At 40.2% G+C, this 13,021-nt stretch overlaps 1 long non-coding RNA gene across 1 annotated transcript; it reads right to left on the reverse strand.

Annotated features, from left to right (window-relative positions):
- Positions 1–7,349: 7,349 nt before the first annotated feature.
- On the reverse strand, positions 7,350–12,016 carry LOC136296747 (uncharacterized). Its single transcript, XR_010722997.1, has 3 exons — positions 11,936–12,016; positions 11,195–11,319; positions 7,350–7,594 (listed from the first exon to the last, which is right to left on the reverse strand). It is a non-coding gene; the product is annotated as an uncharacterized lncRNA (long non-coding RNA).
- Positions 12,017–13,021: the final 1,005 nt, after the last annotated feature.

Here is a 13,021-nt window from a genome sequence, read left to right on the forward strand (position 1 = left end):
GTGGGTTTTTTTATTTTACTCACCTAAACTACAACAGCCAATTGTTCCCTTGCCAGTTTTTGTTAGACTTCTGAAAGCTGTCTTCACATGGCTCAGGATTTCATACTGAGAGCCTATTTCATACATACAGCAGTGACAGTATCAACAGGACTTCCCACTCTGACCCCTAAATGAGAATAAGACTAAGCTATTTAATATTGCATCCTCTACAACCTGTCCAAATACTTGGACAAGTAAAGTTCTGACTATGATCCTCAGCTGATCGCCCAGTGGCCAGTTTTTCAGCTCTCTTACATTAAAAGAATAAGCAATACAGTGTTTGAGTTAAATAACACAACTCATCTAGAAATACCTTCTATGTCGTAAGTAAGAACTATGAAATGTGCTGTTGAAATAATTGTTACGCATTTATTAATATGTTACTGTATGTGTGGAAGAAAAAATTCTGAATTATTGAAGCAGTGCACCATTTGGTTTTTTGACTTTTGTTCAGTTAACAGAGAATTCTTTTGCAATCTGTCCTAAACCTGATCCAGTAAGTGTGTGGAATTTCTCAAATGACTCTAACTTTTAGGTGAAAGAACATGCAGAGAAGAGAAGAAACGAAAAAGGAAAGTGACTATTTTTCCACTTTACATAAAAGAATTAGTGAAAGCTCTGAAGCTCTCAAACGCTTTTTTTCCCTGCAGCTGTCTGTACTTAAAGATTTTCTTATCTGGAAGATCACAGGTAGGAAATACTGTGCTTGAAGTTTTAGCAGTGGAAAGGTGTGCCCTTTGCAGGCTGATATTCATACTGCTCTTCTGCTTGGTAGTTTCAGCTCAGGAGAATCCTATCAGTATTATATGATACATGCTCTTCTCTAGGACTATTTTTAGTGAGGCAGCCCCAAAACACTACACAATTTATACATTTTATCCTGCCCACCCCTGCAAGGAGCTGGAAAATAAAGAGCAGTGTGACAGCATTCAGATCCCTTCAGCCCTGGGATAGGCATTGCACTGGCTTGGCAGGGTAATCAAGAAGCAGATTCATCTTTGTCTAGGGTGGAGGCCTTTTCCTCTGAGTGCATGATAGGCTGATCAGTCATTTTGCTCTCTTTGTCCTTACTCCTCATCAAAACCCTGTACTTGCATCCTGCTATCTGGCAAGAGAGAGGGGACTGGGAAACAATTCTTTTCATTACTTTATCTGAGATCGCTCCTACCTACATTGCCTAGTTGTAAATTAGTTTTGTAATTGAGTGACAAACTGCCTAAGTGTGTCATTGAGTGCATGTGCTTCAGCTCCAGCAAGTAACTTCAGAAGTTGCCCAGCAGTGTGCACAGTGCTCACTTCTGTGCCTGCCACTGGGCTGTGAGCCCCAGGGCTCACTGCAGGTACCAAACTGAAGAGAGGCAAAGCTATTTCCAAAGTAACAAAATGAAAACCCCTTTAACTAAAAATTACATTGGGCTGTTCTCAACTATCACTAACCAGATCCAGGCAAAGCTACTCTTTAATTCAGCTGTCCTCATCTGCAGGAGGAGGTGCCTAAAGCTTGAAGAACAATCTTGTGGAACCTTCTCTGTGTAAACAAAACATGAAGCTTTTATAAATGAAAAGTAATTTGTTGGGAATTCTTACCTACAGCAGAAAAGAGCATTTTCCAGCAAGGAAAGGAAAAGGACATTGCTGGCTAATAATCTCCTTCCTTTTTTTTTAAGAAATGGATTTGACTCATTACAGGGATAGAGAAAATCTGGCCTTCCACCCTGGGTGAATTTGGAAGAAAGTTGAGGTGCTTGGCCCCAGATTCAGCTCCATGGTCTGAGTTCTAGTTTTAGATCTGAGAGGGTTCTATTTTTTGGTTTCAACTGTGACATTTACGATAACCTCTGTGTCCTTAGAAAGGCAGAGGATCATAAGCTGATGAGGGTTTTGAAGAAACATGGGATTCCTATACAATTCCTACCACTTGAACTCTCCACTTTTAAAGATGAAAATCTTAAAACAAAAATTATGGCAGTAATACCACTGCTACCATTGATCTTTATGAGCTTCCCCCAGAGTGTTAACCTGGTGTTTAGTAGTGGAGAATTTAGGCACAGCTTTCTCAGCTCAGCTACTGCTATATTACTCTATGGCATGTTAGGAATTTTTTTTTAATCTATTTAATGTTTTTTAGATCAGCCACTAGATGGCACTTAAAGTTTGCTTTCTTTTCCACTTCTTTTTCTGAGGTATTTTTCAAAGATCTGTTCATCTATAATTAAGAGTTGATGACTCCCACTGGGACTATGTTGGTGGAAAGCAAGATGCAATATTTGAGTGAAAGCAGGCAAAAGTATAACCATTAAAGGGGGAACAATGACTATAATTTAAATAAGATTTGGGTGGTTGCAGTGTTTGCATAATCCCTCCTGGCATGCAAGAGCGGTAGAGAAGCCTGTGGCTTTTCTCTCCTGCTGTGTTTCAACAAAAATGGAAAATTGTAATGAACAGCAACATTTTTCCTGTCTTTCGTATTCACTGTGTTCTTACTCTCTCTTCCTCCATTCCTTTAAGTGGATTGCAGTCTACTTAAGGATTGCATTATAATGAAAGTAATGTATAGCCTGGTAAGCTCTGCATTGGATTTTCCAAATCAGATGCCTCTGGCTGCAAGTTCAGGATATAAATTAAAACTTACTAAATACATGTTAACTCAGTGAGGGTGGATGATGCATAGTAACCTGAATTCTGTAAATTAAGGTTCCCTACTAATTTCCGTATTGGTTGCTACTCCTGTAATAACACAGTTTGGAGCTCTGGTATTTGTCTTCCTCCTCACCTTTTGTTGTTGTTGTTGTTAGATGAATATCATTGTATTTTGGCTTAAAGATGGTTAAGTAAGTTTTGGTATTAAGTAAACTTCTATGACCCTGCCTATTTCCTGTCCTGTCAAACCTTTCCTTGTAAGAATAACAGTGTCCCTTTATTTGGTGGAGTGTAGCATGATGTTTTTGGCAGGCCCAACATTTTTGACTTGCATAAATTTGTGACCTCAAGTGCAAGAAAAGTGAATGCTTGCTTCAGTACCTCATGGTTTCTGCTTAAAAAGAAAAGTGTCTCCATCGTTAACCATTACAATTTCTGGAGGAAATTATCAGCACACTTATTCCACCTGATTGCACATGACTGCACTTCCAAAGAAAAGAACCAGAAATAAAAATAAGTATTTTGCACATAGTTATGTAAGTTACCGAAAGCCTGAAAATATAGGGCAGGCTGTACTGCCTTCCTGGCAGTACACATGGCACACATGGCACTTCCCTCACTAACAGCTATTTGGCAGTCTCTGCCTCAGTAAGGATGTGATTCTGCAAAGTGTAAACTCGGGGCTGCTGCTGGGCAAAGGAAGTCATTGCATGGTTAAAGGTTGCAGGATCAGGTCTGAGGTGAATTTACGTAATTATTTTCCTAAACTTTCCCTCCGTTAACTGTGTGGTTATTTAGCTCTTTACCACTGAAGTGATGCTTTTCCCCTACTCAGAACACAGCAAGAAAGCCTTTTGCCCAGCCAAGTCTGAAAAAGTGACAGATTAATTTTATAATTGGAGAGCTCTCATCCAGAAAGTAGCGACTGTATTTTAACGTGTAAAGTATGTTTAAATAAACACATATGAGCTGTGTATGCCTGCTTACTTGCTTCCCCTTAGATTTTGATGGGGTTTTTTTCATTGTCACAAAGATTTTATATTAACTTCTGGTGTTTTAGAGAACATTTGTGTAGTATAATTGGTAACAAATATGAGTTTTGTATCAATACTGCTCATAGCCTTGAACTGAGGAAAGTTATCTTTTGCCTAGTAGTGATTGTAGCAAAGGAATTCGTTTGCTTTCATTTTGTAAAAGGAAAAAGGAAAAACAAACAGACCTGAATGTAGCATCTTTGGCCAGATTCTTTTAACATGAGTATTCTTGTGGTTTATGGATTCCTACTCTGAAAGGTTCTCTCCAAGTGTCCAAGACAAAATAACTATGTGTCGTAGTTGGAAGGAAACATGTTTCCTTTGCAGCTAAATTGATTGTGCCATGTCTGGCAAGCATGGTAGTTATCCAGTGCTGTCTTGCTAACATACCTCAGTCCTGATGACAACCTTCCCACCTGCTTAGCTTACACTCTGTTCGCTGCCAGATTCCAAGCACGCTTCCTTAGGGGGCAGGACAGCATTAAGGAATCCCACTTGTCAATTTTTCACAGCAGCAAACACAAAAACATCAGTCTCACTATCCTATGCTCCCACATAGGAGTTAATGCTGGCAGCAAGCCAAGCTGATCAGCATTGCAGGTAATTCAAGTCATTTAAATTCTGCTAGAGAATTTTTCGTCATCCTATCTATGATGCTGTATCTTAGCAACATATATAGGCCAGAGCAGTCAAAGAAAAGGAGGTGTTCTGTTAGGGGACAAAGTATGATATTTCAGTCCTGTTCTTACATTTCTTCTCAACTTACATTTAAGTCATTAGTAACGTGAGAAAACTGAAAGAGGAGGTGCCTGAGACCTCTACTCATCTTGGTGAGGGTTATGTTTTTTGGGATGGGATTTTTTGTCTGGTTAGTTGGGTTTTAATATTAATGACATCAATTAAGCTACTAAAAGTTCTCCAGGAAAAACTGGATAAAACTCACTGCCTGGAAGACTGCTGCCTGATGTAAAGCCAAACTGCTGCACCAGGGAGGCAGCAAGGTACTGGGGTTTTTTGTTGAAAATCATTCCTTATTGTACACATTGTTACCAGTTTCTAGCCAAGAGAGGTTCTAAGAGTGGCTTTAAAGAGGGCCTCATATTTCTGGAAGTCTGACATGTTGTGTCCCACCCTAGGTCACCTGCAAAGAGCCCCCAGACTGCTGTTCATAACTTTCCCAAATGGCAGCTGAGTAAGACTGACTAATAGTCAAAACAGGCAAGCTTTCACTATTGTATCTTGAGCAGGCTGGAGGTCTGCTGTGTGGGAGAAAGAAGCCTCTGTTTGCATTTACTTTTTATTTGGATGACCTTTGAGATGCTTAGCTTTTATGCGACAGCCTGGACTGAGCAGAAAAACACAGCTCAGGCACTTCCAGGTAGTTTGGATCCTACTACAGGAGTTTTAATTTTTCAATTCTGTCTGTTCCTGGCCACCTGCTTGCCAACAGAACCTGCCTATTTATTTTTACATCATTATTTTCTGCTAATAAAGTTGATTTTAAAACTATGAGAACCTAAAGTAATAGCTATAATAGCAGATTGGACTCTAACTGTCCCCCTCCTCCTGAAGTTTGCCTTTCAAATGTACAGAACTACAAACCACATCCAAGGCATGGCTGGATATTTATTACAGCATGCAAATGATCACTGATTCCAGGGCTGCATACAAGCTCAATGAAAAATTATTACTCATTTGCAATTATTCCAGGAAATCTTGAGTAGCTGCCAAAATAATAGAACAGCTGGATGAGAAGAGGGATAGGATCAGTTTAAGCTGGCACTCAGGCTAAAGAAACCCATGCAGTCACAGCCATGGGTGTCTAGAGGACTCAGCTTTATCCCACTGTGGAGCTGGTGCACAACAACACACATTGTTACATGCTAACAACATCTGCCCTGAAAATTAGTTACTCCTCCAGTCTCCATTGTAGAACACCAAGTGTTCTCCATTCTCATCATTCCACAGATGAGCAAAAACACCACCACATCAAAATCAGAACCATGATAGGTTTGTTAATCAAGACACTGTTGTTGATACTAACCCAGGTTAGAAATTATGTAAGTGGAGTTTATTACAAATGCTGTGACTGCACAAATAGATGTGGAGAGAGCTAAGGCTTAAGTCATAACTTATGATGCCTTAGGATCTCCCTGCATAAATCCTTTTTTCCTCATGCCTTTGCTCATTGATCTTTACCTTCTGGACCACCAAACTTTCATCTCCAGGTGTGTTATCAGCTAGCAGGTAATAGTAGGAGTGATTAAATAGGAGGTTGAAAAACTCATGTGAAACTTGCTCACTTCTAATGAACAACAGAGAAATAATTTGAGCTGTATTTAAGTGGTACAAAAGAAAAGTGCTTCTAAGGTAAGCATTAGAATCAAAATTACACCTAAGAGCAAAGCTCCTGGCTTAGCATTATAAAGCACATGCCAATAGACCAGGGAAACCTCTTTTCTTAAACTTCATCATAGGTCTATTAAGTTGCCTCTTCTGCTTTTAAAAGTGCATTCCATGGGCTCACTGGTCTGTGCATATTCCCAAAGTCTGGTGCTGTTGCTGGCAAAGCTTTATTATATTCCTACATTACATAGAGCACTGCGCAAATGCTAAACAAAAGAAAATGACATCCAACTGCTAACAAAGACATGTTTGGTATTCAGATTTCCCTCCTTTCCCATAGCCAAAGTGGCAGTCAGACAAAGGCTTCCTCTTAATCCCTGCGCATTGTGTGAAGCACAATTCAAACAATCACCAAATGGCATTAATCATGGCCTTCCATAGCTCTTTAACTAATATCTTTAAAGTTATCCTGCATGCTAAGTATAATTTTCAGCAGCTGAGAACTGTGAAACTGATACAGCCCTCGTCAGAATGCTAAAGGTACTGGCATTGCATTAAAACGACCTCCATACTCAATTTAACAGTTTCTATGCACAGACATCTTCAAGAAAAGTCAGAGGATTTCATGTTTTAATAGCTATGGCAGTACTTTATTCCCTCTGAAAAAAAAAAATATTAGTGTTCATGTTTATTAATGCCCAATACTCAAGGTCAAGAAGAACATTCATATGCCAGAAGCATTGCTTTGCAAGAGATCAAGATGCCAGAAAGTTATACTTGATCAACAGCAAGTGCCCAAGGGATTTGAATGGAAACATTTGGAAGTATTAAATCAATAGCTGTCAGGATTCCTCTATCTATAAATGCAGTTGGTTTTAGTAAACATGTGTTGAGTGGTTTTAATTCACCTAAGGAAAATATGTTGGAATTACAGTTTTTTATGTGTTTCTGGGACATGAGCTCACAAATTGCCAAAGAACTTTGGCACAATTAAAAGGAGCGAGAGTCAGACAGACACTTCAAACACTAGTCAGGGCAAACTTTGAATGTTTGCCAAGTGAAATGCAATTGATCAGGGTCTGTGCACTATTTACTACTGAGAGATGACAAAAATCTGTCTAAGGAATAATTACCGCAAGAGACAGCTGTGGGGTGGGACACAGCATTGGCCTCATATGATCTGCATACAAGAAGTCATTAATATAGAATTACATCTGAGATGCAGTATAGTCATAAGACTGAGGGACCTTCTCTCAGAGTTCCTTTTCTCCATCAAAATGAAACACAGAATGCTTCTATTATTCCAGAGGGTCAAAGTTATTCCCAAGGGCAAGAGCTAGTCAGCTATGTCATATTCTCCCTAGGGGTGCTGTGGAAACCCCTCAGGCTTGATGCAGACAAAGGAAAAAACAGAGAACAGTCCAGCATTGGCTGGTAGGTTGAGTAGATGATCTGACAGGTCTTTTCCATCTATAGTTTTCTTCTGTGGCTTCAATACTGAAGGCCCTGTGGACATCCACAGTGCTCTTGCTTTCCTGGAAGATTTAATAAAGATCTGGTTTTGAACTCAGAAATACAACTAATACAACTGAGCAAATTATTCTAGTATGGGGTGAGAGGCAACAAGAATGCCAGTGGGAACATGTCCCATCATGCTAGTTGGGTTTATTCTGGCCCTTAACACCAGGATCCCCTGAAGCACTTGCATCAATACATTCTAATTGCAATGGTTGTCAGCATGCTGCTTTACTTCAATGCAGGAAAACCCTGGTGCATTACCAGTTATTGTACTGTTTACTCAAGACAGTGTTTGGATTTATAAGTTCATGTGCCTGGCCTGGTCCTGAGACTTAGGTTCATTAGGAGATGCAGAAACTAATCTAGATATCCTCACTCAGCCACAAATGTGTCAGTATTTCTTCCCTACTCTTCACCTAGTCTGTGCCTACCAAAAACCTCTTCTCTATAGCACACCCACTTGGAAAGTTGATACAAGCTCACATAAGCTTCCTTGTCAGATTTATTCATCAGTCCAAAGACCAGACTTCCTACATTACCCGGTTTCCACTGGAACTTAAGGGGCAAACACAATTCCAATTCTACCTCAGAGTACAGCAGGAAGATTCACAATCTCTCCTGTCACCCAAAACTTGGTCACTTGCTTCTCCAGGGCAGATCCACCATAAGCTCTACGGCAGAACCACTTTGTGAGCAGTTTCTGACAGTCCCTGGAGCCGAGTTCCTCAGCCAGCAGTCAGATTTCCAACAGTTTGCAAAGCCAAAAGATATTTTCCCAATACAGTAACTAGATGAAATATAGTAGCATGTAGCCTACAGCAACCCAGATCTGAATCTAGAAATCTGGCCTTTGGAGGACTGGTGGTACCAGAGGAATATTCTGACTCAGCTGGAGCAGCTTCTCAGATCTGAAGGAAACTTTGCCCAGTGGGAACTCGGAGCAGGTCACAGCTCAGTTTCTCATGAGACTGGCCACATCTGTTCTCTTTTATGCAAGAGAAACACTTCATTAGGGGCCTATGTAACCTTCTGTTGGGCAATACTGGGCACTCCTGGTTCATCAAAAGATGAATCAGTGGGTTCCATTATTGCTTCATACCTCAACAGTAAAGTTTTGGGTGGGTTCTTGGACAAGGATCTTGGCTCTGAAAGACATGTTTGATATGGTAGCCTTGGACACAAACCATACAATAATTCAAGCACTTCTTACAAAGTGCATGTGTTTACTTACATCAATAAGCAAAAAATGAAAGCCAACACTTCTGCTATTGTATAAAATAAAATACCTCAACATTATTATATCTCTTGGAATTCAGAGGCACCTAGGCAGACAAACATACCCCTGCTAAGTGACTTAGGAAAATGTCTTAAAATCCAGACCTTTCCACACGCTGCGGAATGGCCCGGTGGAGAAACCTCCTCCAGAGCTGAAAGCTCTGTCAGGGTCCACCACAGGCCAGTATCCCTCATATTCAGTGAATCATACTGCACACACATGGAAGGCAGAACAGAATCTGGCACTTAGTAGCATTTAAGTTCCTCTTTTAAAAGGACATGTTGGTACCTTTTTGAATGTCTCTTATGAATTTAGCACTTTATTTCTTGGCTCTGTCACAATCCAGTTTACTCTCCAGAGTAAATTTGAAGTCTGAATGAGCAGCATTCTATTACCAATCAGTCACTCACTACAGTGAAAAGTTCTTGGTGCTGAAGTGGTTTTGTTTGTTCCCATTCTTGCCTTAATGTAATATAGCTGCTATGTTTTGTGCCCCAGAAAGCACCAAAGACTGTGGCTTCGCAGCTCTCTTTCCACTGAATGTCTCACACAGATGACACACCCTAGCAGTGCTGGGCCTGAGCTTGGGAACATCTGCCTTTTCCTAACCCCAGAGTTCCCACATAACTACATAATTCCCTGCTATCAAGTTACTGGGCTAGCCACAAATTGACTAATGCAATAGTCATCAAAGATCGGGAGGTTGGAGCATGAGTGCTTAAATTTCAGGGAAGGGTGATTTGTCCTTTAGTATCACTAGCACTTTATCAACACACAAATGAGAAAAAATCCCCATCTGCCAGCCATGAACAGTACAAAAAGAAAAGGGAATCTACATAGAGCCTTTAATTTGCAGTGAGGTACCCTAGACAGGGCCTTCCAAAATCCCCAGGTGTCTGTACCATGGGTGCTTCCCCAGCTGTGGGGAAAGGCCAAGAAGAGAAGAGCAGCTGGGCCTTGGCATTGCAGAGCTTTTCCTGCCTTACTGTGACTGAGGAATATCATCCTCAGAATGGATATCACCCCCTCTCCCTTAGTGTTTTCAGCATACAAACTAAACAGCAACAGCAGTCAAGAGCAATTCCTTTCCCCCCACATACCTCACTGATAAAATTAAACTTTCTTGAGAAATCTATTTAGTCTTAGAAAACGAAATTAGTCTTTTTCTAAGCGAGAAGGATCTTCTGAGTTGCTCCTTAAGCTTCACATGACTCTGGTTATTTCTCATAGTCTTTTAGTAACCAAACCAGCCCTAACCCACAAAGACAGACTGTGCTCCATCTATAACAACAGGTTAGATTAGAGGAAAACAGAACTTCTGACTTCAGTAGTTTAAAATCCTGGACACACTGATCATGCTCTTTTCACCGACTCCAAACACTCAGGAAGCAGGGGAATGAGAACAGGCTATAATTATTGGCTGCAGCTGTTTGCACCAGCCAGTCTCCTACCTTTAATTGCCACAGAATCATAGAATGCTTTGGGTTAGAAATTTAAAGATTGCCTAGTTCAAACCCCCTGCCATGGCCAAAGACACCTTCCACTAGACCAGGTTGCTCAGTGCCCCATCCAAAATTCCTCTGGGCAATGGTGTATACACCAGCATGAATATCTGGCAATAATCTGCAAACCACTGCAGAATAAAAGACAGTCTGAATTCATTAATGGGAAACTAGTGGGGAGAGTTCATTGAAAGTCTGCCTATGCTCTGCTAGAGCTGCTAATCCACTCTGTAGTAATCTGTTTTCTGAAAAGAGTTTTCTAAATGTTAAACCACAACATCTAAGCTAGAAAGTTATTTTACAATAGTTCATCCTTCTCTGGATATTGCAATACCAGCAGTCATTCATAATATTTGATTTGCATAGTAATCAGTGAGGAATGTAGTCCAAGAACTGTTTTTTCTCCAGCTAGCTGTTGTATCCACTACATTATTTTATCTTTTTCATATGAAAATGCTTATGATTTCATCTAGAATGAATTTATTGAGTCTGCAACCAAAACTCATCTTACTGGCACAGGTAAAAAAATTAATTTTGGAAGAGGTAATTATTTAACATCATTGGACTGCCACTCTCTGGGACAGAGAGGGTTTTTTTGCTTGAGGTGAGCAAATAAAGACATTAAGCTTCCCAAATCAGGCAGAGACAATACAACTACAAAGGTTTCATGTACTTACTGTGGACTTCATCGAATACGTTTTTCTTTTTAATCCTTCACTGTCTCATAGCTTGCAACCTCTAGCTTCTGAGCTACCACCAAGATACATTTCATATATCTGTTTACAAACCATTTAGTTATTTCAGCTCCTCGAGCTCCCAGTGCCACAAGCATAGCTCACCTTTTCCCACCCACGTATATATCCACCGATGGTAACTGTTCTGTCTTAATGCCTTGAAGATGAGACTAGAAAGGTAAACCAAGTTACAAAACATATTGTAGACACATAGTCTTCTTCTGCCAGCTCTGCAGAAGAGAATAAGCAAGGGCTGTTTGTTTTGTGCTTGTACCTGAACATGCAGTACAGAATTAATAAATTAGTTTACATTCCCATAATTCCTGAAAAGAAATTTGTCTTCATGCCACCTGCTTCTTCTGACCTGAAGGGACCAGATCCTGGGGGAAAGTGTGAAGGAATTCACATGCTAAGCTATGTGACATAGTTTTGGGCACTGTTTCATTCCTTACAGCATTGATTCTGATGCCATGTACTGTCAGGAATCTCTGAAATGACTGTAAAAGTCAGAAGGAAACTCTGTACATTCAAAGGAGGAAAAGGGGAAAAAAAAATACTGGGTTGATTTTCAGAATCCAACCTGATATGTATTTGGCTCTAAGTAAAAACCTCTATGGTATCACACCACAAAGTGGTTGAAGGACTTTTTTTTTTTTTTTTAAGAGATCTTTACAGCACTTTAGGGTGGGAATAAAGTAAGAAACAATTTTTCTAATTAGCTTCTATAATGAAAGGGAGGAGTGGAAAGCAACCTCTCATACAGCATTGAGATTGAAATTGTGTCAAGTCCTGTTCAGTGGAACTTTCTCCAGTGACTATTAGCCATGAGCTAACTTTAATACTCACTGTTGCTTTCTCTGTGTATGTACTTAAATGTCTTCTAGTAAAAGTGCAAAGCCCAAAGCCAGTGATCAGCATCAGCCAGACTGAAGCAAGAGCTAAATGTCAACCAGCTGCTGAGCTCATAAATGCCTTTCAGGAAAGAAGGCAGAGAAGGAGAGGCTGGATTAGTTACCACCCAAATGAAAACAAGCAGGATGAGCTTCACCTGTATTAGACTGCAGCAAATAGGAAGGAGCTGCTACTGAATGTCCTTGTGGGGCTTAGACCTGACTAAACCTTAGCTCTTCCTAGACACAAAAGTCTTGCCTTTAGGGTGCCAGACTGCTCTTATTTCAGATTTGAACTCCCACCCCAATGTTAGCATTGAAAGAGCTCTGTATATCAGAAATCCCACAGCACAGTTTAGAGATGAGCTCACATGTGATCAGTGGGAGGGCAACTCTAAAGTAGCTGTCAAAGAAAAAAATGTTGTTTAAATAAAAAAACTGGGAAAACCTTTCAGTCAGCTTAGCAAATAGAAAGGTATAGGAGAGTTGGCAAAACAAGAAACCAGTGGAATAGCTCTTACATAACAGCAATTAACTTCTTTAGTTGATCTTAATTGCTAATTTATGCAGGTAGATGGCAAAATATTGTCACTAGAGATCATGTGTGCAGGGGCGATAAGAAAGTGTAAGAGCAGGAGGCAGATAAATGGTTGTAAAAGAGTTGGAGAAAATATGACAGTGCCAGGCCCAGCTAATGAAACTGCCTGAATTTATAGCTGGATAAAATATGTTGTTATGGGTAATTTGGGTTCTCAAGTGACAGGTCAGGTCTGTGGAGTGGCAAGCACAGCATCATTATTGAAATAAGCATTGGCAAACTAGTCTGCCCTTATGTTCAATAACATTTAATTTTGTAAGCAATTCTAAATGACAGCAAGTGGCTGTTCAGTCAATTAAATGCACACACAGAAGTGACTCTGGAGGCTGGATTACAGGCACCGGGTCGAGGCATTACTGGGTGGGTGGGACATCTCTCTATCTCCATACATAAAAAAAAATTATTTTTGTGTTACTTATGCTCTGACCCTCCGGAAGCTCAGAG

The sequence above is a fragment of the Chamaea fasciata genome, unplaced genomic scaffold (assembly GCF_029207755.1).
Source record: "Chamaea fasciata isolate MVZ Bird 193981 ecotype frontalis unplaced genomic scaffold, bChaFas1.0.hap1 SCAF_14, whole genome shotgun sequence".
Taxonomy (NCBI): Eukaryota; Metazoa; Chordata; class Aves; order Passeriformes; family Sylviidae; genus Chamaea; species Chamaea fasciata.